The 26,393-nt window shown below is 44.5% G+C and overlaps 1 protein-coding gene across 1 annotated transcript in view; it reads left to right on the forward strand.

Moving 5' to 3' along the window:
- The window catches only part of ADAM9 (ADAM metallopeptidase domain 9), a gene marked incomplete in the record, with an annotated part of 1,887,510 nt that overhangs the window by 206,184 nt on the left and 1,654,933 nt on the right, over positions 1-26,393 (forward strand).

A 26,393-nucleotide genomic window follows, 5' to 3' on the forward strand; every position in this document is an offset into this window, starting at 1 on the left:
AGCATTGCTGCCTAGCACTGCTTGGTTCTTTGTTTTGTTTTGTAGCTGGGGTGTCTGTCATTTTTTTTCTGTGTCGATTTCAAGAGGGTATCCACTTTCCTCCTGGATCCATAAGACATACCAGTAGAACTGTTGATCATCTTAGGTGTGCGTGTGTGTACATGTCTCTCTCCTACAGTGGCCTACCTTCCATTCCATGGTGGGATGTGAGCCTTGTAGCCATTGCTTGTGGGGATAAGCTCCAGCTTCTTTGGGATGCTGAGTAAGAAAATTAGTGAATGAGTAGCACATGGGTCTTTCTTTGTTTCTTTTTGTTTTTTTGAGAAATGTGCACACACTTTCAATTATCTGGCAAAAATCAGTATTTTTTTAACAAAGTACATGCATTTTATATGATGCAGTCCATCTGCTTCAGCCAATGGAATTAGCTGGTACAGGCAGCAGCCCACTTAGCATCTGAAAATTTCTGTAGGATCAGATTCATTTCCCTATTCCCGTAATGCTTTCTGCTTCCCCTGTTCTGATGTCTTTTGCCACTGAACAGTTTTCATCAGAAAATTTGCCTCAGGTTATTTTGGTCGTTTTGGTGATATTTGTCTGATTTTCTTTAGATTTATTCCTTACTTAATCTTTTAATACATCACCCAGGTCACATCTTTCCTTTTTTTGTAGAGGGTTCCTGTTTTATATGTAGTAGAGCTGGTACTGGAGATTTTTCCCCTTGTGCTGTTTGGACTGCTTTCTAGATTTTTGAATTGTTTCTATACCTTGCATTAGCAAGTAGTCTGTCGTGTTTTGTGTCTACACTGTTTTCTGTTCAGTGATAAGCGGGGCATAGAATCAGGGTTTAAAAATGCAAGTCTGGCTAGAGAGTCAGGGTTTAAAATATGCAAGAATTGCATCTATAAAATCCCTGTTGAAGGTAAGCACTTCTATGTGTTGTGGTTTGGTCTTGTTTGCAAGAGTACTGTAAAAGGTTTGATTTTGAGCAGGTAACCCAAACAATTTCATTTTGGAGGGGTTACCCCTAGGTGGGAAAACATGTAAAGGGAATAGGGAAGCATCATGTAGATTTTGACATTGATTTACTGAGTACTGAAAATGTGTAGAGATTCATACCGAGGAAGTGTCATGGATGTGAAAATCTTGTATAGAAATAGCTGTAGTGGAAGAGTTAATAACATGTAAAAGGATTAGCAGCGTTTCTTCTGCCTCTGAACCTGAGCTAACTAGAGCTTTTCCATCGGAGCGTCAGTCTGCCTTGTTGGTGCAGTCGTCTTATTCTCTCTGCCGATCTCAGACTGGAAAATGATGATGAGGACACTGGATAAGTCTCAGATGGCAGTGGGCATCCTCTTCTTTCCTTCTTCTGGGGCAGTAAGAGTGTCATTTTCCTCCCTCCCACCTTCATGCCACCTCACCAGACCCTTTTCAGTGATGGTACACTCAGCTAGTGCACCCACTGCAGGTTCCATTGTCATTGTTGATTTTTGCCAATCACTTCTGCTGTCATTGGGCCCATCAGTGTTGATAAGCTAGACTCTGAATATCTTGCTAGAGCCAGAGGTCATGACATTGAGTCATTGATGCAAGTAATGGCTTTAACACCTTCTTGGTTATTTTGGGTGTCAGCAGTGTCCAAGTCCTTGGGTCTGAAGCCAGATGCATGTAAGTTTAGAGGCCTTGGTGCTACTGCTACTGGGCTGACATTGATTTCTTTTGTCATTGATGCTCTCAAAACTTCTGGACGTGAGGTATTAAGACTCTCTGTTATAACCTGTACAGATGGACAGGGACTTGGCACAGCAACACTGGTTAAACAAACAGTGTCCAATTCTGAATTGGTATGGTCCTTAACCCCTATATCTTCCTGAGAGACAGAGGCAGAGGAGTTAGAAAGGTGATAAGCTGATAATGGTGTAGACACTGCATGTCCAGACCAGGTTGTTGTTCTTCATCCTTTAATAGTTCCTCTTCATGTGCTGAGGCAAGGGAAGTGTCAAAGGAAGCATGGAGACCACCCGTTAATCTTCCATTCCAGATAATAGGTATAGATGATGAAGACTATTCCCCAACATTTTCTCCTGACAACCCCAACTTTGAGGCAGTTCCAGATTTAAGGAGAAATAGGGGTGTTTTGGGGCAATAGATCCATCTCTTTGATAGAAGAGCTCCTGCAGGAGATTTTTCACCCCCCCCCCCCCCGGACATCCAACTTGTCTGTAGGGACAGCTACGTAAGAGGAATGATGTGCTTACCATGCAAAGGACCTGATAATAGTCTAATTTTGTAGTTTCCGTGCCAGGGAGACTAGACAAGATTTTCCAGTCCCCGAAGAACTAGGAATGTTGAATGAGGACTCTTCTGGACAACTCCATAGTGGTGGTGATGGCTGTAAAAAGGGACTCTATAGATAATATCTGGACCTTCTTTGATCTGATGGGATGATGGATCATTTTGTGAAGCACGTTTATGCAACCACCACTTTTTCAGTGAGTAAGTTGAGCTGTCTTCCCTACATGATCTATTTTTCAGTGTAACTTCACTGATAAGATGATTTGCACATTGCAGATGTTAAGAGACTTAACACAGAAATTGCCACTGGTTGTCAAACCTCAGATGTAACTAGCACATAATGGAGTCTGTAGAGTAATGATGATGTCCAGAAGAAGCATTATGATATGTAGACATGCCTGGCATCATTGTGGTGGCCTTCACTAGTGCCTTCTTTCTTGGTACTGATCATTTTGGTCCAAAGGTAAAAGAAACCAGCGCTAGCCTGGAAGCTTTCCATGCCTCAGTGTACATTCTTCCAAACTCGGATGAGTAGTAGGAAATTATGATTTTAAAAGAGCGAAAAGCAAGAATTTAACCAGTATGGTGATAAAGACCAGTGCAGATGAGATGGCTTCCAGAATTTTTACCCTCAACAAAGCTGAGGTAAGCAGCAAAAGGGTTCTGGCACATCTCCTTGGGTGTTTAGCCATAGAATGCCTGAGTGATTCCCTGATTGTCGCTTTGTGGAGGCATTTGAAGTTGGAGTCTCCCTCCTCTTGTGTGTACGGATGACAATTGTACAGGACAAGTGGATAATGACCATTATAGTCAAAGGCTTTTCCTAAAATGAAGCTAAGAACCTATTAATAAAAAGAGCAGCTCAAGAGATCCCACTAGACCAGAGTAGGTCCATATATTATTCAGCATTCCTTTTGGGTCCAAAGAACACAGAGTACTTTATGGCAATATTAGTTCTTCACAATCTGTACCAGTTTATACCAGAAGTGAAATTTCAAATGGGTCATGGTGCAGTTCATTTCTGGTGTCTACTGGATGTAATCCTTGGACTTCTAGACCTCCTGCCTGCACAACAGAATTGCAAAGGAGTTAAGGAGATTTCTGTTTCAGAGCCAGTCACTTAGTTTCAGGCACTGCTTTTGGCTCTTACAACAGCCCCCATGTTTTTCACAAAGTGCATGTCCACATTGGAAGCTTACCAGAGATTCTTGATAAGGATTTTTCTATATTTTTAAAGTTGACTAATAACAAGCCCCCCACTCTTGAGTTATTTGTTTCTAGAAGGAGAGCTCCTACTTCAGTTGTTCTAATTTGGTAGATCAAGGTAAGCAATACCCAGATGGAGCTATTACAAGTATTTGCTGGTGTGGGATGTGACTTGGAATCACTTATTTTGCAAGGCCAGCAGTTCTGCAGTCACTGAAACAGCTACAGCTTTCTTCAGTGACTGTTATAGTAGCTCTGTCTGTGAAAGTCATAATTCTTTACCACAGTGCCATTTTCATGTTCCCTTCACCATGCTCCTCATGAGAGTCCTGTATTGGGCCTCAAAGTTCACAGATCTCAGTGGACAGGTTCCATATCACCCCAATTCAGAATTTCTCATGTTTGCAAGTGTCTGTTTTCTTTATGGCTCCATTACTCAGCCTGGTTCAGTACAGCTCTTGTTGTCCTCCTTTACCACTAGTGACATTCACCTTGATGCATTTAACCTGGGGTGGTGGGAGTTAATGTAGGACAGATACTGCAGTGGGCATGGTCATGGACAAAGACCAGCTTGCATAGAAGAATCTTGGAAATGAGGGTGGTCTTCCCGATTTTGCAAACTTTTCAAGACCATCTTCCTCAAGGTGCTTTTGCCACCCACTTTGACAGCTTTGCTGTGTAATTGTGTATTAACAGGCAGGGAGGAATGCATTCCTGTCCCTATGTCAGGAATCCATGAGGTTTTAGGAGTGGACAGTCTTGTTGTGTCCATTTCTTTTAGCAGTGCATATTCCTGGTCAGGTCAAATGTGTAGGGGAAATGCTCAGCTGTTGGAGTAAGCAAGTCTTTCATTGGTGAGGACTCTGTTCCACTATGGGAGAAACCTTGCTGAGACCCGTCTGCCTCTCTGATTAGTACTAAATGCAGCAACTTTCCCTCCCTAATCCCCCCCAGCCTGTGGGACAGCCATCTAGGAATGCTGTAGGTCATGAGTGACCGACAGGACACCTCTATGATTACCATAAAATTTACCTTTATTACACGTTTCTTGGAAAGAGCCACAAAACTGTAGGGCCAAGGTCATTTTGATAACCTCATTCTGGCACTGAAATTCTGGTTTTCCTGATTTGGCCTCACCTAATGAAGAAATGTCTCCACCTGAAATCATTCAGAACTCTTCTGACCTATCCGTCCATGAAGCATCACCAAGACTTCCAATTCCTTTGTCTAATCACAAGGTTCTTCCACCTCTGATAATGGTCATGGCTGCTTACCCACCTAGGGTGATGTAAATCCTTACATATAACAAGAGATGATAACCATTTAAAATGTTGGGGAAAAGCTAGAGCAAGTTCTGAAACACAGACTGGATTGCCGAAAAAATGGACTTGCATATATTAACTCCGAGATGGCCATTTCCTGGAATATTCTCTGTTCTCTGAGGTATGGCTATCCTGGAGTTGGCTTTTAATGTATGGGGGGGGGGGTGAAAGGAGGCTTTTTCTGCAGTTTCTACCTTTTTTGTAGTGCTACCATTTCAACAGTGAGCTCTCAGACCTTTAAGCAGGTTGACTCATAACAGTAAGTGTCAGGGTTTTTTTCCCTGGGTAACTTCCCAAGGGTTGGACCCCTTTACATCTTCTGCCTTGTTTGGTTAAATGTCTCTGATTTTCAGTTCTGGTTTTCACTATTCCCATTGACAGTGAATTTAGCCATTGTATTTGACTTTCACCTTGGCCTGAATATTATTTCCTTGACCTCTGTAAATGTATGCAGTGGTTTTCTGTAGGGTTTCTTTTTGCTAAGACCAATAGTGAAAGAATCCTGTATGCTATTTTTTTTAACCATTTTCCAAAACAGACTTAAAATTCATAACAACTGCATTCTTGGTAGCAGTGATTTCAGCAAGAAGAGTTTGAGTTACAAGCTTTGTGTTTTATACATGCTTTTCATTTATACGTCAAGTTCTTGCATACTAACCCATCTTTTATGCTGAATGTAGCCTTTGAGACAAATTTAATTCAACCAATTAACTTGCCATTCTTTTATTCTCATTACTCTTTCAGTGTTTGGATGTGCATCACCAGATATTTTTTCTTAACCTGAGCAAAAAAAAAGAAAAAAAAATCAGGAAAATGATCAGCATTTTGCACTACATACAAGTAACAAATCAAGCCAGACCAGAAAGTGTCAAAAAACATAGGTTCATAGGCTAACGGCCCTAGAACCCTAGCCACATTTATCCCAATTTGCCCTAGTTGTCTGTGGTTAGGTGAGTGAAGTTCACAGAGATAAGGCTCTATGGTAGTTAGTACCGACTTGCTCTGTCCAGCAGGGACCATGAGCACCATCCCAGAAGTGAATTTGCAGTCATTCATCCATTGATCTAGGTTGTGTCTGAAGAGGGTCAGGGAGGGTCTCTGTTTCACGTGAATTGGAAGCGTGTTCTAGAGAAGTGGTAATCCCTGGGAGATGTATCTCACTCTCCAGCATGACCTAATAATGTCAAAGGCTAGGTTAAGATCCCTGTAGCAATTGACCCTCCTGCAGTTTGATTTACAAATGTGTAGCATTTCCCTCAGGACTGGGTCAGAAACTGCCTGAAAGCCAGACACAGGTCTCCCCTTAGCAACCTGTAGGAGACCGAATAAAGTGACCGGGCTTTCGGTCTTTCCATGTAAGACTTTTGTGTACCCTGTAATTTCTTGGTGTGAAACTTCTGTGGTTTCTCCATTTGTTGCAGGTGTCTGGTGAGGTACATACAAAAGGGAGCATTGTACTTAATTATTGGTCTGATGAGTACTGAGTATAATGGAATTATAACAGTGTTAGATCTAGATGCAATGCCTTTACTTGTAAGACGTATCACATAGAAGGATTTTCTTACTGTTGTGGATATGTGGTAGTCAAAATTCAGATTGCTATCAACCAGAGTACCCAGGTGACTTACCACTGGGTCCATACTTGGGAGGGTGGGGGTACTGTCTTTAATGCAATTAGCAGGGATGTTTGCTTCTCCAGAGGGAATAATAATGGATTTTTTGCATTTAGCTTTAATCTGTGGCTTTGGTAGCAGTCATTTGTCTGTGATAACCCTGTCTGCAGTGTATTAGCATTGTTGGGGGAGTCGGTGATTGCTCCCAATTTGCAATTGTCTGTGAACTTGGTCAGCCACAGGCAATCCAAGTTTGCCTGGACTTTTAAGAAATCAATTTTGAACAGTAAAGGACCCAGCACAGAACCATGTGGTACTGCTCTGGTGACTGGTCTTTTGCTAGAGGTGTAGTCACTCACTTTGAAAGTGTGTGTCCTATTGGTGAGCTAGTTGGCTACCCACCTGGTAACGTAGGAGTTAATTCCCAATTGGGAGAGTTGCTCTATAATACCTGAGTGGGGGATTGTGTCAAATGCCTTGGCTAGGTCAAGATAGGCAGTATATGCACCCTCATCCGGGGTCTTGGTGACTTTCTTAAGGAAGTTAGCCATGTTTAACAGGCATGATCTACCTTTAACAAATCCGAACTGGGCTGGGTCCAGAGTTTTGAGATTACTTCTGTCCTTGTTAATAAGGTCCATAATGATTCTTTCCATGCCCATGCAGATGAGGCTGGTCAGGCTTATGAGCCTGTAATTCCCAGGGTTGGTTGTTGGTCCCCCTTTGTACAGAAGGATTACTGTTGCTGTCCTCCAGTCCGCTGGAGCATAGCCCGTTCTAAGGCTGTGGTTAAACAGTGATCCAAGTGGGCCTGCTAGGTCATGTTTTAAGTTGTTTTTTTAAAAGCCTACCCAGGATGTTGACTGATCCTATCGATGCTGTGTTTTTGGCCTTGGAGAGTGCCGATATCCTGCTGTCTTGAGCTAATAGGCTGAGGAATGGTGGTAGATACACTTTGGGAGATGACTGATGGGGACCGGGGGGGGGGTGTGTGTGGAGTTGACGTTTTCACCAAATCTGTCAACTAATAGGTTGGCTGTTACCTCTGGTTGAATATGGGTGGTGCCATCCACAACCAGTTCAGCACATAGCTGGGTATTTCATTTTAGATTTCGGACGTAGTTAAAGAATATCCCTTTGCTAGGGAGGCTATTTTTGCTTAGTAATTAGCCTTGGCAGATTTAACAAGATCTCTAATTTGTTTGTGTAAACTTGAGAGGGATTTCTTCCTCTGCTGAGCCAGTTACTTCTTGTTCTTTCTGTTGTTGTATAGCCTGTTTACACTAGAAGTCCACCAGGGTGGTTTGCTTTTTCTGCAAGACCTGGCTTTAATCCTGTTAGATACAGCCGATTCTTTACAACCGCTTGAGTGGTTATACAGGGCATTGGTGTACACCTCTGAGTCTAAGTTCGTGTTCAAGGGGGCTTTGAAACATCTTACACCATTACTTAGTAGGAGGAAATTTGTCTTAGAAAAATTCTTAAATATTTTTGAGCTTGATGGGGTATCTGGTCGTATAATTACATTGAACGAGACTGATTTACATTACAATCTTACCAGGGAGGACATCACATGGAGAGGGGGGTGATGCAGCAGTGCTGTCCCATGTTAGCACTATGTCCAGGACATTTGCGCCTGTTGTGGGTGGTGTACTGACTAGCTATTCCAGAGAATTTGCGTTGACAGTCAACTTCTGAGCCAGCATGTTTGTGGTTGTGTACTTTTCCCAGTTGATGGTTTGATAATTAAAATTTCCCATGAGTAAGGTGTTGGGCTGTATGGCAACTAACTTCAGTAAGCCCAGGTATGTGGTATGTTTTTCCTGTTTCCTGGTGGGGAACCTATAACTATCTATGATATGGTAGGGGGCTTTGCCTATAGTTAATTGGACATGGGAGAGTAGCTCAAGACAATCATACTGTTTGACTAGTCTCAAGGTGTACTTGTCCTTAATAAAGATGGATACGCCTCCTCATTTAGTTCTTTCACGCTCAGTTTTTGATCTGAATGTATGGAAAGCATTGTAGCCCTGCACAGCCAGGGTGCTTTCCATGCCTTTCAACTATGTCTCTACTGCACAGCAATTGGTTTTGCCTCTACTGCACAGACATCAGCATCTTCCAAAGTGAGGAGTGCTTCCAAGGAGTGCAGTTTTTTGTTTAGACTGTTAGCATTAAGCAGCAATACCTTGAGTTTATCGAGAGAGGATTGTTATTGTGTTTTGGAGGTTGGTTATTTTGATACTGCCTAAAAAAGGCACAGTAGAGGTGGCTAATGCCTTTGCCAGTATCTGAAAGTCTAGAGGAGATATGTGCAGACCATCTCTGGCAAAGCTGAGTGGCCTGTTGGCCATGTTTTCGTCAGCTGACAGATATTGGATTCCCTTGGACTGACACTAGAAGCTAAGCCAGTTGTTAGTCAATCATTTTTTGTTTGTATTGTGGCACTATCCTTGGAGAAGGTAGAATGCTGCTTAAAGCTAGGCTTATTTCTGCCATTGACACACAATCTGAGAGCTCAATCATGTCTGTATTTATATAGTCCAGTGAGGTATGTCTCAAGTCATTCAGCCCCACATGGACTATGATAGTCATACTGGCACTTGTGGTTTAGTGACTTGAGAGCTTGAGTGATTTGATGGATCCTGGCATCTGACAAGACAGCTAACCACTCTGTCTAGTTGGCTTTCTGTCTACATCGTATACTGTTGTCAGAAATAATATAAATTTGTGTAACAATCCTAAGGTACATTCTACTAGAGCAATGGCCCCCTGTCAATCCTTCAGGAATGCTGTCTTTGGATGAGTTTTGTGCAACATGGTCATCTCTGCCTACATTTGAAAGACTCTGTAAGCTGGATGCGATCTGACAGACAGCTAACCACTCTGTCTAGGTGGCTTTCTGTGTACATCATATACTGTTATCAGAAATAATATAAATTTGTGTAACAGTCCTAAGGTACATTCTACTAGAGTGATGGCCCCCCAGTCAAGCCTTCAGGAATGCTGTCTTTGGATGAGATTTGTGGTACATGGTCATCTCTGCCTACATTAGAAAGACTCTGTAAGCTGGATGTGATCTGATGGGTATAGGTTTTTCTTTGGGTTTCCATTCATTGGAGCTATTATGTCATGATACTACCTAAGACAAAGAGTTAAGGAATCTGTTCTAACATCTGAAGTAGATGGACTGGATCACCTGTGGTACGAGTGTTGTATACTTACCTTAATAGTAGATCTTTGGGCTACATGTCTGCCACTTCAGCATCTCCACTCACCTTCTCTTGCCCCTTAATGGTGAAGCCTAGAGGTAAGTTAGAAAATTGGTTATATGTTTTTTGTATGCTTGTTGCTGCTTGCTCTTCTGGAAAACTCTAGAGGTTAGAAGAACAGAATGAAGTATTAAGATTATGTGAGTGGGGGGAGGAGTTTGTGCTTAGGAAAGTTTTCAGATGCTGAGCTGACTACTGCCTGTAGCAGGTAGTCCTAATGGTTGAACTAGATGGACATGGCTCATGAAGATGTGTCATTATGGTAAGCACGTAACTTGAATTTCAGACATTTACACCTCAGACTATACAATGTGGCCATATCATCTGTATAGGTCTATCAGTTGTCATTTACAGTGATGCTTCATCTTTACCTTGAAGAAATAAAGACCAGTTTCCATATAACTACCCTTGTTGACAAAAACGTAACTTTTCTTTCATTTCTTTAGCCATTTCTTGTTTGGAATCTGAACTGTTTTTTTTTTCCTTCTTCCTGGGTTATCAGGTTGTTTACAAGGAATACAAGGATCTTAAAGCTGCTGTTGCTTATCCTTTAGGTTGTTAAATGTCATTGTTGACAGTCATCTGTTTTGTTACCTTTTCTGTCAAAGCATACTTCTTGTCAAGCTTTCTAGTTTAATTTTAATGTAGCTGCTCTTCCCAAAAATGGCTAATGTAACTTAGAAGTTAATGTTGCATGTTGCTGCAACCTTATTTGTGAATTAGAATTTCCATATATACAATTTGTGAAGTGGGCTGGCATGCCTTAACTCTTTAGAACTACTTGATGTTGTAGAGGGTGGTACCCATCCACCTTACAAATAGTGTTAGTGGAAAATATGTGGTTGATAGGGGATCTGCAATACTGAGGCACATAAACTTCATTTTAATACCCATCCAGTTGTCGTGATGATTCTATTTTCAAAAGATTTTTCCACCTGGGGAGGGGGAGTATTGTAAAATGATGCCCACTTTCCTTCCCTGGGTAAGTTATTTTCTGTTAAAATTTCTGTAATACTGTAAGCATATACTGCTGAAGTTTCCTTCTGTCAAGAGGGATTGGTACCAGTTGTGTAGCACTGCATACATGCACTAGTTAAGTTTTATGCTATGTAATGTACCCTAAATTTTGCCATGGTAACTTGTGCATGTTGTGTTTCTTGCGTATTTTACTTCAGTCTCTTCTTATTGTACTGTTCTGTATAAGTGGAGGCCAGACCCTAATCCCACTTAACTAATTTAAAATGAGATCAGATACAGTCATGCAGCAGTGCTTCAGCCACGATACCTATGTGCAAGAAGGCACTTGTGGTTTATATTATTGTAATGTGACTCTGTATATTGCATTAAAACTTTAACTTTTCAAAATCTTTACCATTGTAAAATATCACCAAATTCTGCTGTTCTTCTCTGCTTAGTTGAATTGCTTGCCCTGACCACAGCCTTAATGTACTTGGCTGCTAGTATTTAATTCTACCAAGCTTATTTCCTCATCCTGAACTTACAAGTAAAGCCCCCATTAATACAATATTCTATCCCAGTATACTGCTGCTTCTTTTGTTTCTCTGCAGTCTGTTTCAGTACTGCCTTTGCTTTGCACAAATATGAGATATGGGTAGACTTGGTGTCCCCATGTAGCTGGTTAATTTTTCTCCAGGGTGCCTTGTATTGTAGCTCTAAATATCTTCAAATGTCAGTCAGCCACAGACATTAGTGATGACATCAAATCTAAAAGTTCAGTCTGGTGCTGTACTTGGGGTTAGACTTGAGATCAACAGAGGCAATAAAATGAATAGTTAATAACCATCACTTTCCCATTATAAAACAAAGCTTTGCACAAAGTTCTGCAGTTGCATTTCATTCGTTCTATTTCTTTTCAGGAGTTAACACTGGATTCTTCACGTTTTCCTTCAAATCATATTGTGACTGTGTGCATGTTTTTTTATGGCAGAAAGACTGAGCACCCTTATTAGACCCGTACTTCCTCTGGTGTGGCCCTGCTGACTCCAATTTGTTTTCTACCATTTTTTCTAACCTCCTTTGATTGACTTTTGAAATTATCATGCAATATTTTTATGCCTACTGATTGTCAGTTTAGTAGCTTTTATTCATGACTCAGCTAAAAACTCAGTAAGAGCTGTTTTTTCCACTTAAGACCCCACCTTCTTTTTTGCCTTTAGTGTGTTATCAATCCATGATTGAACTGCAGGTTAGAGACTGCTTTCCCTATAATCTGTTTAGCTTCCTCCCACTCTGTTATCTTTTCTTGACAAGTTATTTGCTCCCAGTGTTTTAGTTCCTTTAATTTTCTCCAGTAGATTCTAGTCCCCTCTTGCCTATTTTCTAAAACCTTCCTTCCAGATATACCTATTGGTAAAAATTTCCTTTCTCCATTCCTGCACTGGCTTAGTTCTCAGAATACTTTCTGCTGCTATAAATATAATATTTGCTATGGTTGTTTTTTCCTTAAGCACTTGCATTCATGAATCCTAGTCTTTGTCTTGATCACTCCCACACAGTTTCATCATCCTTTTCTAATTTGATTTATAATCTTCTGCTTGAATGATGCATATGAGCCTTAACTGCGTGGCTCTGAAGTACCTATTCAAATTAGGTAATCTTGTACCACCTTGTATTGTGGGCAGAATCAGTTTATGCCACTAAATGTTTGCTGCATTCCCCTCACATATAATCCACATCCCCCTTGCTGGATTAAAGTATTCCTGATCTGTAGCTAAGACTAAGGGGAAGAAACATTTTCACTGCTTGTAGCTTGCTATTTGTATCTATAATCAGCAGTTTCCAGTTTCTCACTTTTGTATAATTTTTTGTTTAGTTTCTTCCTGCATATTCTTAACTGCCATAACAGAATTATTTTAATCCATACTCCTAGAATGTTTCATATTATCATGTCCTGTTAAGTATGAGTATTGCTCAATCAGTTCATGGGTGGGTGCCTCATTTGCTGCTAAAGCCTTTGTTTTTTCTTTATTTATACTTCAAAAAGACTCAAAGCTTTCTCAAAATGTTCCACAGCACGAATATGTCCTTTTCATGATTTTTCAGGGTCAAAATAGTCTTCAAAACCATATCAGTTGCATCCTTGAATTTGTGAATCCCTTGATGTTAAGTTGTCAATCTCGCCTTCATTCTTGCTTGATGGGTTCGGAGCCGATCCTCGGCTCCATTCATTGCTTTAGCTCGAGAACTCCTTTTACCAGCTCGAGGCAGCCCCATATCCCATGATGCAAGGCAGGAAGTACCCAGATCTCGGGAGGTCTTCTCTTTAACAGCTACTGGTAAGTAGATCACATTTGTGATATTTCAAGCCCTTTTTAGTTTAAAACTAATTTTTTGATAGTTTAATTTTAATTCTACCTTTTCTGACAGAAATCCTGTCTCTTTTAATTTTTAGTTAGTCAATTTCCCTATCCCATCCCCCCCCCTGTTAGGGTGTGTGTGTTGGTGTTTTTTTTTTATAAAATACCTCTTGGTATTTGTTTAATTTAATTTTGACTGGTGTGTCTGTGTGTGTTGTGTTAGGCACCATGTCTAAGGAGAGGGTTTCAGGTTTTAAGAAGTGTGACTCGTGCTGTCAGAAGATGTCTCTGACAGACGGTCACACTTCTTGCCTGTACTGTTTGGGCCCTCTTCACCTGCAGGACTCCTGTGCTATTTGCCACTCCTTCAGCCAGAGAGTCCTGCAGGAGAGACGCAATAAGTTGATTCTCAGGGGTCTTCTTAAGCCGGAGGGCTCTCCGGCTAAGTCGGCTCCACAGAAGTCAACTAAAACTGCCAAGGCCCAGGCTTCTGTTTCTAAGCCTGCGGCCTCGGCTCCGACTCGTGAGTCGAGATCGGCCCGCTGGAGCCGATTCTGGATCCACAGCGCCGATGGCTATCGGTGCGAATCTGTTTTGACCGCCGATGTCGGCTCCGATCGGCTCCGACACCCATGTGGCGAGCATCGGTGTCGGCTCCGATCGGGACACCGTTACGGTGGCTGTATCGGCTCCGGCTGGAGCCGATACATCGAGTTCTGTCGGCTCCGAAGTCGGTGCCGACAGGATCAGTAGTATCGGCTCCTATGGCCCATTCCAGGAAGAGGTCTAGGTCTCCTTCCTTGGTGCCCATACTTTCGCTCGGCCGCTTCTATCGGAGCGAGCCATCGGAGCCGATCTTCAAGGTCATCCAGGTTGTCAGATCATGACCTTGAGAGAGTGGTCAGTAGATTACTCAAGTCACAGGTACTGGCCCAAATGTTGCACAGTCCGTCTCAGCAGACGACTGTTGGTCCACACCCGTTACAGTTCCTCCTTCAACTCTACCCCAGAGTTTGGAGTTGGAGTCTACGGGCATGGTTACTGCTACGGCTGGAGGGCGGATACCCCTTCTGTTCCTTCAGCCCCTACTCTTATCTCCTCTTCCTTAGAGGGATTCGTGGTCGGGCTTCCATGGTCTCCTCCGAGGGGGTGAGTGGCATCGGACCCTTGTCCGAGCCCGCTCTTCCCCTTGGAGCCTCGGCCTTGGTGAGCTCGGCTCCGACATCTGCCTCGGAGACTTCCCTTCGGTGGTTCCTGGAGTTCCTAGCTCTTGGCGGGTTCTCTCGGACCTGCCTGGGAGGGGAGCATTCGAGGTGATGAAGAGTGTACTGGCCACTGGTATCAGTCAGCAGTCTGTTCCCGTAGCTCCACCCTCTATGGTACCTGTTGACATCTCTGCCACTTCTCTTGCTACAGGACCCAGAGATCCTCCGCCTCAGGTTTCCCCATTCGGAATTTCCCTCTCCGAGGATTCTCCTGATGTTTCGGGAGATCCTCCTAGGAAGAGGACTTGTAAGAGGAAGCATGTAGACTCCCCGAGTCTGTCACTTCGATACTGACTTTGATGAGTCAGAGGGATCCCTAGATCCCCTCTGAGGATGTCTCCTTCTCAGACATCCTAGAACTTCTCAGACAGGGGGAAACTGGCCCACCAACAATCCCTCTGAGGATGAGTCAGTATACCTAGAGGCGTTTGCATCTCGGCCCTCCACCTCCTGGGTGTCTCCGCCTTCACCCCCTTATGCAGGTTATTGCACGAAGCGTGGACAGCTCCTGACTCTGTAGAGCCAGTCCCTAGGAGGCCTTCTAAATTTATCACTGCCCCTAGTGACAAACAATTCCTAACCAAGGGTGTCCCGCTGATGCCATGGTGGTGGCTGCGGCCACCAAAAGGAACTTGCAGATCCTTCCGTGCCCGTCCATCCTCCTAATAAGGACTCTAGGACCATGGATAGGTAATGGCAAGCGGATGTTTTCCTCAGCGACCTTTGCTATGCGTTGCTGAATTATCTTTGTCACTTCACCAGACTCCAGAGAGATATCCTGAAGGAGCTGGGAGAAGTAGTTCAGGATCCTACAGCTGCAGGGGCTCAAGAAAAGATTGCTTAGCTAGGAACCCTCAATTCCATTGCTGACTCCTCCATGCTAATATCTTATGCTGCGGATGGAGCGAGTAGAGCCGCAGGCACAGGTGTGGCTCTTAGACGCCAAGCCTGGATGCGGCTATGTGATTTTTGGATCCCTTTAAGCCGTCCTTCACAAATTCTCCCTTTGATGGGTCAGCTTTGTTTGGCCCTCAGGTGAAGGAGACCTTGACCAGGTGCGAGCAGGACGGCAAGACTCTTTCTGCTGTTGGAGTCCGTTTTCCACCCCTTCTAGGCCTTATCCCAAAGGACAGAAAGGTGGGAAAATGTGGTTCCAATCCCAAGGAGTCACGGATTCACGTGGTCAGTTTACCCCTAGAGGCAGAGGGGTAACAACAACAGACGCCGCTCTAGAGGCAGAGGGGTCCAAGAACCAGGGAAACAGGGAGCCTCTCTGATAAGCCCTTTCAGCATCCCTGAGGTGTTGCCCGGCTGTCCCTCCTTGGAGGCAGTCGGGAAGATTATCACTGTACCCAGAAGCCTGGCATTCCCTCACTCAAGACAGATGGGTACAGTCGATCATATCCAAGGGTTACATAATTCCTTTCGAGGAAAGTCCCTTCCCTCAAGTTCCCTTCCAGATGTACCACCGGTCTAAGGGACATTGCAGAGTTAGAAATCGCAAAACTACTGCAAAAAGAGCCATTCAGCCAGTTACAATAGACCATTCAGAGCCGGAATCTACTCAAGGTTCTTTTGGTCCCCAAAAGACGGAGACTGGAGACCAATATTGGATCTCAGCAGACTCAACAAGTCTGTCAGGAAGACAAGATTCGAATGGTCACTCTTCAGTCAATTCTGCCCTTCTTACAGAAGGACAACTGGATGTGCTCAATAGATCTTCAGGATCGTGCTATCACATCAAAATTCACAGGCGCTCAGGAGATTTCTCCGCTTCGGCTGGGGTCCAGTCATTTCCAGTTCAGAGCCCTGCCCTTTGGTCTCACTACAGCCCCAGAGTGTTCACCAAATGCATGGCAGTGGTCACGGCTCACCTGAGACGCCAAGGATTCCAGGTGTTTCCGTATCTCGACGACTGGCTCCTGTCAGCCACCACCAGGCATCAGCTTATACAAGCCAGGGATTACACAATAGACCTTTGTTCTCATTTGGGCATCTCAGTCAACTTCGAAAAGTCATCCTTATCGCCCTGCCAGTCTATTACCTTCATAGGCGCAAACTTAAACACTGTTCGGATGTCAGCTACCCTTACAGAACAAAGAGTTTCAGACATTCAGACTCATGTCAGGATCATTCTGGCCAGCAAGAAAGTACAGGCCAGAATGGTTCTAAAATTAGGTCTCATGGCTGCGGCCATTACTCTTCTTCCCTGGCTCGATTCTACATGCCTCCTTCAGTGGATGCTGTTCACGCGGTGGTCATACCAGCAACTCCCAATGCGTCACCAGATTCTGGTGACACAAACATGCAAAGAACATCTTGCTTGGTGGATCACATCGTCTCAGGTTCACCAAGGCAGGTGCTTTGTACCTCCGTCCCCGATAGCCACTGTCACCACGGATGCCTCCCTGATCGGGTGGGGGGGTCATTATCAGGGCAGGATGGTTCATGGGACATGGCAACCGTTAGAGTACCATCTGCACATAAATGTCCTGGAGATGAGAGCAGTGCTTTTAACGTTGCAAGCCCTCAACGACTTTCTTCCTGTAGGGACAATTGCAGTCCACACAGACAACATGTCTGTAGTTTGGTATATCAACAAACAGGGCGGAACCAAGTCCTACCCCTTGTGTCGAGAAGCGCTCAGACTTTGGCAATGGGCGATCTCCTCTCATCGGTTTCTGGTAGCAACGCATATCCCTGGGAAAACCAACATTATAGCGGACAGATTGAGCAGAGCTATTCTCATGCCTCACGAGTGGTCTCTCAAGCAATCCATAGCGGAAGAGATTTTTCTGGAATGGGGTCACCCATGTTGCGATCTTTTTGCTACTCCCCAAAACAGCAAATGTCCAGACTTTTTCAGCCTCTTCCTCTATCAGGCCATCCCCAGAGACGCTCTGACCCAGGATTGGCCCCAGGGACTTCTTTATGCCTTCCTCCATTTCCTCTGATCCCTCAGGTGATCCAGAAAGCTACCGTTTGAGAGCCAAATTGATTCTCATTGCCCCTTACTGGCCTCGACAAGTTTGGTTCCGTTCCTCCATCATCACCTTTTGGTGCAGCCGTGGCATCTGGACCCAGTGCCAGATCTACTGATTCACCAATCCGGTCAGCTGCACCGGTCAATCCCTTCTCTCAACCTCACAGCATGGTTGCTCCACTTCCTTCCTTAGCCAGGCTTCCTTTGATCTCTAACCCAGTTAGAGATATCATAGTAACTTCACTAAAATCCGCTACCAGGAGGATTTACACAGGCAAATGGGAAGGTGTCTCTTATTGGGCTAAGGCCCAAAATATTGATCCTTTTACTGCCCCTGTTCAGGCAGTTCTGGACTTCTTAGCAGAGATTTTTCATGCAGGCTCCTCTTCTTCCACAGTCAGAGTTCAGTTGGCTGCTATTTCTAATTTTCATGTCGGGATAGCACATCATAATATTATGTCCCATAGGCTCTGCAGGGCCTTTTGAAAGGAATTTTCCTACTAAAGCCTCCAATCAGGAATCCCCCTTCTCAGTGGGATCTAAATTTAGTGCTGACATCCTTGATTCTTCCCCCTTCGAGCCAGCTGTTTCTTGTTCCCTGAAATATCTTTCTTGGAAAACGTTATTCCTAGTGGCTATTACATCTGCCAGGAGGGTGTCTGAACTTCATGCTCTTTCGGTTCGACCCTATTTGATTTTTCACAAAGACAGAGTATCTTTGAGAACTAATCCATCCTTTTTGCCTAAGGTTGCTTCAAAAACAATCTGAATCAATCCATTGATCTCCTGTATTTTTCCTAACTATTCAGATAGAGCTGAACAAAAGCTACATTATCTTGACGTTCACCGTCAGCTTAGATATTATTTGGACAGAACAAAAAAATTTAGAAAATCTGATCAACTTTTTGTTTCCTATGCGGATAATAAAAAGGCCTTCCTGTTTCTAAAGTGACTTTGTCCAGATGGCTTTCTTCGGTCATCACTGAAATTTATATCAGGGGAAAACAGCTGTGCTCAAAACCTAAAGCACATTCAACTAGGAGTTTAGCTACTTCTACAGCCTTTCAAGCTAGACTGCCTTTGGACACTATTTGTGCAGCGCCACTTGGGCCACTCCTCACACTTTTGTTTCCCATTACAAATTGGACTTGGCCTCCAGGGACAGAGCCAGTTTTGGCTCTACAGTCCTCAAGAGTTTGTTCCATTGAGCCACCCAGGATAGAGGTGCTAGGGACGGTCCCATCAAGCAAGAATGAAGGCGAGATTGACATCTTAACATTAAGAAGTTATGTACCTACCATAACGTTCCATGTTAGTTGTCTTCTCTCGCCTTCTTTCTTGCGAATTCCTCCTTCCCCTGGCCTGGACAGACCTTGTATAAGAAACTATTATGCTAAAGACCATTCAGACCTGGTCCTTTTCCATCTGTAAGTTTCTTCTTCCTTTGGGAAGTATTTTATGCTTGGTGTTATTGCCCTTTGTCAACAAACGAGATCTGGGTACTTCCTGCCTTGCATCATGGGATATGGGGCTGCCTCGAGCTGGTAAAAGGAGTTCTCGAGCTAAAGCAGTGAGTCGGCCGGGATCGCTCCGAACCCATCAAGCAAGAAAGAAGGCGAGAGAAGACAACTAACATGGAACGTTATGGTAGGTACATAACTTCTTATTTATTGCATCACTGGCTCTAAATGTAACACAGATAACAGTTTGGTAAGACAACATCCCTGCCTGGTTCCTCTATTCAAAACAGCTGTCAGCGATGAATACTTTTACCTTACTTCTTGCCTGTGACTCATCATGTGTTCTCCTTGTTGGCCGTATTATTCTATCTGTGAATGCAAATTTTACCATTGCCGTTTCCAGCTGACTACATTGAATGCTGCTCCTACATCAAGACCGAGCAGTAATGGCAGTGTCTTAAATCTGCTAACCCTGGATCATCATTGCTCTGTTAATATTGTTAAATGTTTGCCTCTCCTCCAAAAATCACATTTTTCCATATCTTAGGTTTTGTACCATTGTTGCAATTCTCTTGGTTCATATAGACATAAACCCTTTGTAGTCATTGTTTAAAATTTAAATTAGTCTATATGAAGCTGAATCTGAAGGATCTTTACATTAACTTTCTTCCAAGATGTTGGTTTAAAATATTCTTAAAATGCATCTTTCACTTTCTTTCCTCCTAACTTCCAAATTTCCACAGAAATACTGCCTGTTCTTGGAGACTTGCCTGTTGATTGTTTATAACACAACCATTTTTATCTTGTCTTTTCCTGTAACTATTAGGTGTTGAGCCACATCTTACTGTAACTTTGGCGTAATTAAGTCTTAAGTATTTCCATTTGTGCCTTTTCTTCGTTTCCCCATGTGTCTGCTTTATGCAAATTTTCTTAAAAGTTCCATAATATATTGAATACTTCTTGTAGGATCTCTGGTTATTTTTTGTCATAGGCTCCCAACTTTTGGCTAAAACTAACTCTTTTTGTACTTTGAGGTATTCATGCTAGAATGACTAACATTTTTTATGTTGCAGTTTGTCTTTTTTGTCTGATCAAGTAAACTAAATGGTTTGCATCTTGTAGGACAAAGTATATCTAATGACATGCTTACTTCTCTTGCTCTGCAGTTCTCTGCAGCTTTACAGTGCCCTATTCGTGGGATTTCAGTTGTCAGAACTTTAAAGATATTGAATAAGAAGAGACGTAGCACATATCCTGAGGAATGCCTTTGTTAATGCTCTTAAGAGTGAAACTTTTTTTTAATGCGGACTGAATAAATTCTGCCATAGGGCGAATATTTTTGTCCAAGAAACTGCACACAATTAGTTTGAAGTGCATTAAGTCATGATATAATACAATTGTGAGAGATAGTACTGAAACCCTGAAGTAAATCCACATAGTGAAGTCTGGATCCAGTGTCAGCCTCATTTGAGTAGAACTAAATTAAGTTGCTGTACGAGTAGAGCGTTGATAGGGTGGATCAAGTATTTTTTTAAAGATATTATTGGTAAACATTTCAGATGAACTAATTGAAAACATTTGCCTATAAGTGATGTCAGACTTGATAGATCTATAAATACAGACCGTAAGTTCCTTCTCTGGTGCAGCGGTACTATTGTATGTTGCAGAAAGATTTTGGTTACCTGATAGTATTGTTGGTTAAGAGGGAAACACTGAACAAAGTTCACCTTTTTTGTTGGCATTTTGTACTTCAGTGTACTGCACGCAAGAAGAAGAGCAAGTTAACTAAACCCAAGTAAATGATTTTTTTTTTTTTTTGAATAAAATCAAGACTTCTTATTTGAGCTAGCTTTTGTTGACTTGAGTTTTCTTAAAATTGTAAGACACTTGCGATTATTGACTGGGCTCAGGACCTGGTTACAGAATATGACTGGGGACAGCATTGCTTGTCTCTGTTGGTGTTAATGTTAAGTTGTCATTCTCGCCTTCATTCTTGCTGGATGGGTTCAGAGCCGATCCTCTGCTCCGACTCTGCCTATACTATAGCTCGAGAGCTATTTCCGGCTCGAGGCAGCCCTGTATCCCACAATACCATGCGCTACCTCCCCAGATCTCGTTTGCCGCTTCGCTGTGAGGTTGCCTTTTTTACCGGCTCAGGTCAGTAAAGGAATTTTCAACAAAGTTTCTATTTTTTGAGGTAGTTTATTAGGTTATTTTCCCTACATTTGTTCCCTATCGATATTATTACTTAATAGTGTTTGTTTCGTAAGCCCTACCCACCCCTATAGTTAACTTTTATAATCAGGCCTACAGGCTTTAGTTTTTTCTCTTTACTCACCCCTGTGTGTGTGTGTGTTGTTGTTTTAGTCAGCCCCTTCATCTCCCCCTTGTGTGTAAGTGAGTGAGTGTGTGTGCTGATTGAGTGACTGTCTTTAGGGCAATGTCCAAAGATGTTAAGGTCTCGGGATTCAAGAAGTGTGACTCGTGCTGTCAGAAAATGTCTCTGACAGACTGTCACACTTCTTGTGTCTATTGCTTGGGGCCTTTACACCTGCAGGACTCTTGTTCCGTTTGTCATGGATTTAGTTCAAGAGTCCTGCAGGAAAGGTGTAACAAGCTCATTCTAAGGGGTTTGTTAAAGCCTGATGACTCCCCGTCCAAGTCCGGCTTGGGGAAGTCATCAAAAACCGCCAAACCCTCGGCTCCATCTTCTGAGCCGAGGGCTGGTGTTGTCGAGACGGCTCCGACCTCGGTTCTGGCTGGCTCCGAGGCGAGCAAAGTGGGTTCCGCTTTGAAACCATCATCGGAGCCGACCCCAGCGCGCAAGCGCTCTAGGTCCCCTTCTTTAGAGTCCGTCAGATCGGCTCCGAGGTCCCCCCTCCTATCGGAGCGGAGTCATAGGACTCATTCATCGAGGTCTTCCAGGCTGTCCGACCACGACATCGAGAGGGTGGTCAGTAGACTCATAAAATCTCAGGCGCTGGCCGAAATGCTTCAGAGCCCATCTCACCAGACTGTGGCTCCTTCGATACAGTTATCCATTCCTCCTCCGACTCATCTATCGAGTTCAGAGCCGGAGTTCGTCAGAACCGTGACCTTGCCCACGTCGGAGCCGATACCCCCTCCTTCAGCTCCGGTGTTGTCGGCTCTGACCTCTTTATTGGTTCCGTCCGTGGAGAGGTCCGGGCGCCGGGACTCCATTGTCTGCTCCGAGGGGGCGAGTGGCATCGGACCCTTGTCTGACCCCCCTCTCCCTCTCGGATCTTCGGCTCTGGTTAGTTCGGCCCCGACATCATTCTCGGAGCCTTCTCTGTCAGTTCCGGGGTCGGTTCCGGCCTCTTCGGAGCCGGGGCTACCTTTGGTGTCTGATAGGGGAGCCTTCGAGGTGATGAGGAGTGTGCTGGACCCAGTGCCCACTCCAAGGTTAAGTTCTGCGGCTCCTCCCTCTGTAGTGCCTGTTACGGTCTCTGGTCACCCTCCTATACCCGACAGCAGAGATCCAAAGCGTAAGGTACCCACTTTGGGTGTCTTCTCCTCTTCCGAGGGTTCCCCTGAAGTTTCAGGGGAACCCCCTAGGAAAAGAAAGTGCAAGAGGAAGCACATAGACTCCCCCTAGTCTGTCATGTCGGACACCGACTTGGATGAGTCGGAGGGTTCCCCCAGATCCCCCTCTGAGGATGTCTCCTTTTCAGACATCCTGGAGATCCTAAGACAGAGGGGAAATTGGTCCACTCTCAAACCTTCCGAGGACGAGTCTGTTTATCTTGACGCCTTTGGATCTCGCCCTTCCACCTCCTGGGTGTCTCCCCCTTTCGACCCACTAATGGAGGTAGTGGCTAGAAAGGTGTGGGCAGCTCCTGATTCAATGGAACCTACCCCTAGGAGGCCTTCTAAATTTATTTCTGCACCAGATGACAAATCCTTTCTCACCAAAGGTGTTTCAGTTGATGCTATGGTGGTAGCAGCAGCCTCTAAGAAGGAATTAGCTGATCCTTCTGTATCTGTTCATCCTCCTAACAAAGAGTCTAGGACCATGGACAGGTACGGCAAGCGGACCTTTGCTTCAGCGACATTTTCTATGCAATCGCTGAACTATTTATGTCATTTCACCCGCCTTCAGAGAGACTTGCTCACAGAGCTGGATGAAACGGTACAGGATCCTTCTGCTGAGGGGTTTATGGACAAAATAAACTCTCAGCTGGCTACCCTGAACTCCATTGTTAACTCCTCCATGCGGCTAATCTCTTATGCAGCCGATGGAGCGAGTAGGGCCGCTGGCACAGGCATTGCGTTGAGACGTCACGCTTGGATGCGACTCTGTAACTTTGCCGACCCCTTCAAGGCGTCCTTCACCAACACCCCCTTTGACGGCTCAGAATTGTTCGGGCCTCAGGTGAAGAATACCCTCATCATATGTGAGCAAGATGGTAAGACTCTCTCTGCCGTGGGAGTCCATTTTTCCACGCCTTCTAGACCCTATTCTAAAGGACAGAGGGGTGGAAAGATTTGGTTCTGCAAACCACAGGGAGTCGCGCCTGCCGCACGTGGTGAATTTCCCCCTAGAGGCAGAGGGGGGAATAATAACAGACGCTGCCCCAGGGGCAGAGGGGGTCCACAGAACCAGGGTTCCAGGGAATCTTTCCCTGACCAACCCTTTCAGCATCCCTGAGAAGCTGCCCGACTGTCCGCCTTCGGAGACAGTCGGGGGAAGATTATCTCTGTACCCGGAAGCCTGGCAATCCATCTCCCAAGACACATGGGTACAGAAGATCATATCTGAGGGTTACAAAATTCCTTTCACTTTCCCTCCGGTACAACCGCCAAAACCTCCACCAGACGTACCACCCGCACAAAGGGGTCAGGCTCAGCTAGAAATAAAAAAGCTGTTAAACAAAAGAGTCATCCAGGCAGTCCCAGCAGATCAGCTAGGATCTGGAATCTACTCCAGATTGTTTTTGGTACCATAAAAGACAGGAGATTGGAGATCCATTTTGGACCTCAGCAGGTTAAACAACTATGTATTAAAGACAAAATTTCGGATGGTAGCACTGCATTCCATTCTACCCTTTTTGGGCAGAGGCAACTGGATGTGCTCGTTAGACCTCCAGGATGCGTACTACCACATAAAAATACACAGGCGCTCCAGGAGGTTTCTCCGCTTCCGGCTGGGAGTCGGTCATTTTCAATTCTGGGCCCTGCCCTTTGGTCTCACCACAGCCCCCCCGGGTGTTCACCAAATGTTTGGCAGTGGTCATGGCTCACCTGAGACAGAAAGGATTCCAGGTGTTTCCATACTTAGACGACTGGCTCATTTCCGCTACCACCAAACAGGATCTCATAATGGCCAGGGATTATACTATCCAACTTTGCAACAGCCTAGGTATTTCTATAAATTTTGCAAAGACCTCCTCGTCGCCTTGTCAATGTATAAACTTTATAGGCGCCGTATTAAACACCACAGAAATGTCTGCAGAGAGTGACAGACATAAGGCGGAATGTTCAGCTTCTGTTTCAGCCCAGCAGAGTCCAAGTCAAGCTAGTATTGAAAGTGTTGGGCCTCATGGCAGCGGCGATTCTTCTACTTCCATTAGCCCGCTTCCACATGAGACTCCTTCAGTGGATGCTGTTTTCTCAGTGGTCCTTTCAACAGCTGCCAATGACCCACAACATTTTGATAACACCATCTTGCAAGAAACATCTCTCCTGGTGGATGGTTTCCCCTCAGCTTTTTCAGGGCAGACCCTTTGTTCTCCCCCCCTCCAGTTGCCACTGTCACAACGGATGCCTCCCCGATCGGGTGGGGGGGCATTATCAGGGCAGGGCCGTCCAGGGCACTTGGCAACAGTCAGAATGCCACCTGCACATAAATGTCCTGGAGATGAGGGTGGTGCTTTTGACGTTGCAGGCCCTTCAGAGCTCTCTTCCCACGGGGACTATAGCAATTCAAACGGACAATATGTCTGTGGTGTGGTACATAAACAAGCAGGGTGGAACAAGGTCCTACCCCCTCTGTCGTGAAGCACTCGGACTTTGGCAATGGGCGATTTCATCTCAACGGTTTCTGATATTAACGCACATCCCCGGGAAGTCCAACGTCATAGTAGACAGATTGAGCAGAACTATCCTCATGCCTCACGAGTGGTCTCTAAATCAAGCGGAATTTTTCGGAAGTGGGGCCAGCCTTGCTGCGACCTTTTCGCAACTCCGCAAAACAGCAAGTGCCTCGACTTCTTCACACTTTTTCCTCTACCAGGCCAGCCCCTCAGAGACGCTCTTGTTCACGTTTGGCCCAGGGGTCTTCTTTATGCCTTTCCTCCCTTTCCATTGATCCCGCAACTAATTCAGAAAGCAACCGCATTGAGATCCAAAATGATCCTCATTGCCCCGTTTTGGCCTCGACAAGTTTGGTTCCCGTTCCTGCACAAATACCTGCTGGAACAGCCTTGGCATCTGGAACCCCTTCCAGATCTGTTGACCCACCTCACGGGCAAGCTGCATCAGTCTTTGCATTCCATCAACCTCACAGCTTAGTTGCTCCACTTCCAGCCATAGCCAGGCTTCCCCTTATTTCTCCTCCTGTAAGTGATATCATTCTGGCTTCCCATAAGTCCAATACTAGGAAGACTTATGCGAGTAAATGGAAGCGTTTTTCACACTGGGCACAAACTAGATCCTTAGATCCTTTCCATGCACCCATTCATGAGGTTCTAGACTTTCTGGCGGAGCTTTTTCATTCAGGGTCATCGGCCATTATCAGAGTACAATTAGCGGCCATTGCTAATTTTCATGTTGGATTCTCAGAAGCAAATATTATGTCCCACAAACTCTGTAAAGCCTTTCTCAAAGGCATCTTGTTGCTCAGACCTCCAGTCAAAGATCCACCCCCACAATGGGATTTGAATTTAGTCCTAACCTCACTAATTCTACCCCCTTTTGAACCGGCAGCTTCTTGCTCTCTCAAACTTCTTTCTTGGAAAATGCTGTTTTTAGTAGCTGTAACATCTGCCAGAAGGGTATCGGAACTTCAAGCCTTATCTGTCCGTCCTCCCTATTTGGTTTTTCATAAAGATAGAGTAACTCTCAGAACAAATCCTTCCTTCCTACCAAAAGTGTTATCGGAAGCAAATCTAAACCACTCCATTGATTTGCCCGTCTTTTTCCCAGACTATACCAACAGGGCTGAACAAAAATTACATTCATTAGATGTTCATCGCCAATTACGGTATTACCTAGACAGGACAAAACAATTCAGAAAGTCAGACCAGCTCTTCCTCTCTTATGCTGCAGGCAAGAAAGGGCTTCCGGTATCAAAAGTTACTTTTTCCAGATGGCTGACATCTATTATTACCTTGAGTTGAGACACAGGCAACTACCCTCTAGGCCTAAAGCTCATTCAACCAGGGCACTATCAACTTCAGTGGCTTTTCAAGCAAGGTTACCACTAGATGCCATTTGTGCAGCAGCTAAATGGGCGTCCAAACATACCTTTATTGCCCATTACAAGCTTGATCTAGCCTCCAGAAATAGAGCTGATTTTGGTTCCACTGTACTCAGGAGTCTGTTCCATTGAGCACCCAGGACTAAGATGCTAGGGACACACTGTCCCATCCAGCAAGAATGAAGGCGAGAATGACAACTTAACATTAAGAAGTTATGTCTT

This window comes from Protopterus annectens, chromosome 9.part0 (genome assembly GCF_019279795.1).
Source record: "Protopterus annectens isolate FY-2018-M chromosome 9.part0, PAN1.0, whole genome shotgun sequence".
Lineage (NCBI taxonomy): Eukaryota > Metazoa > Chordata > Ceratodontiformes > Protopteridae > Protopterus > Protopterus annectens.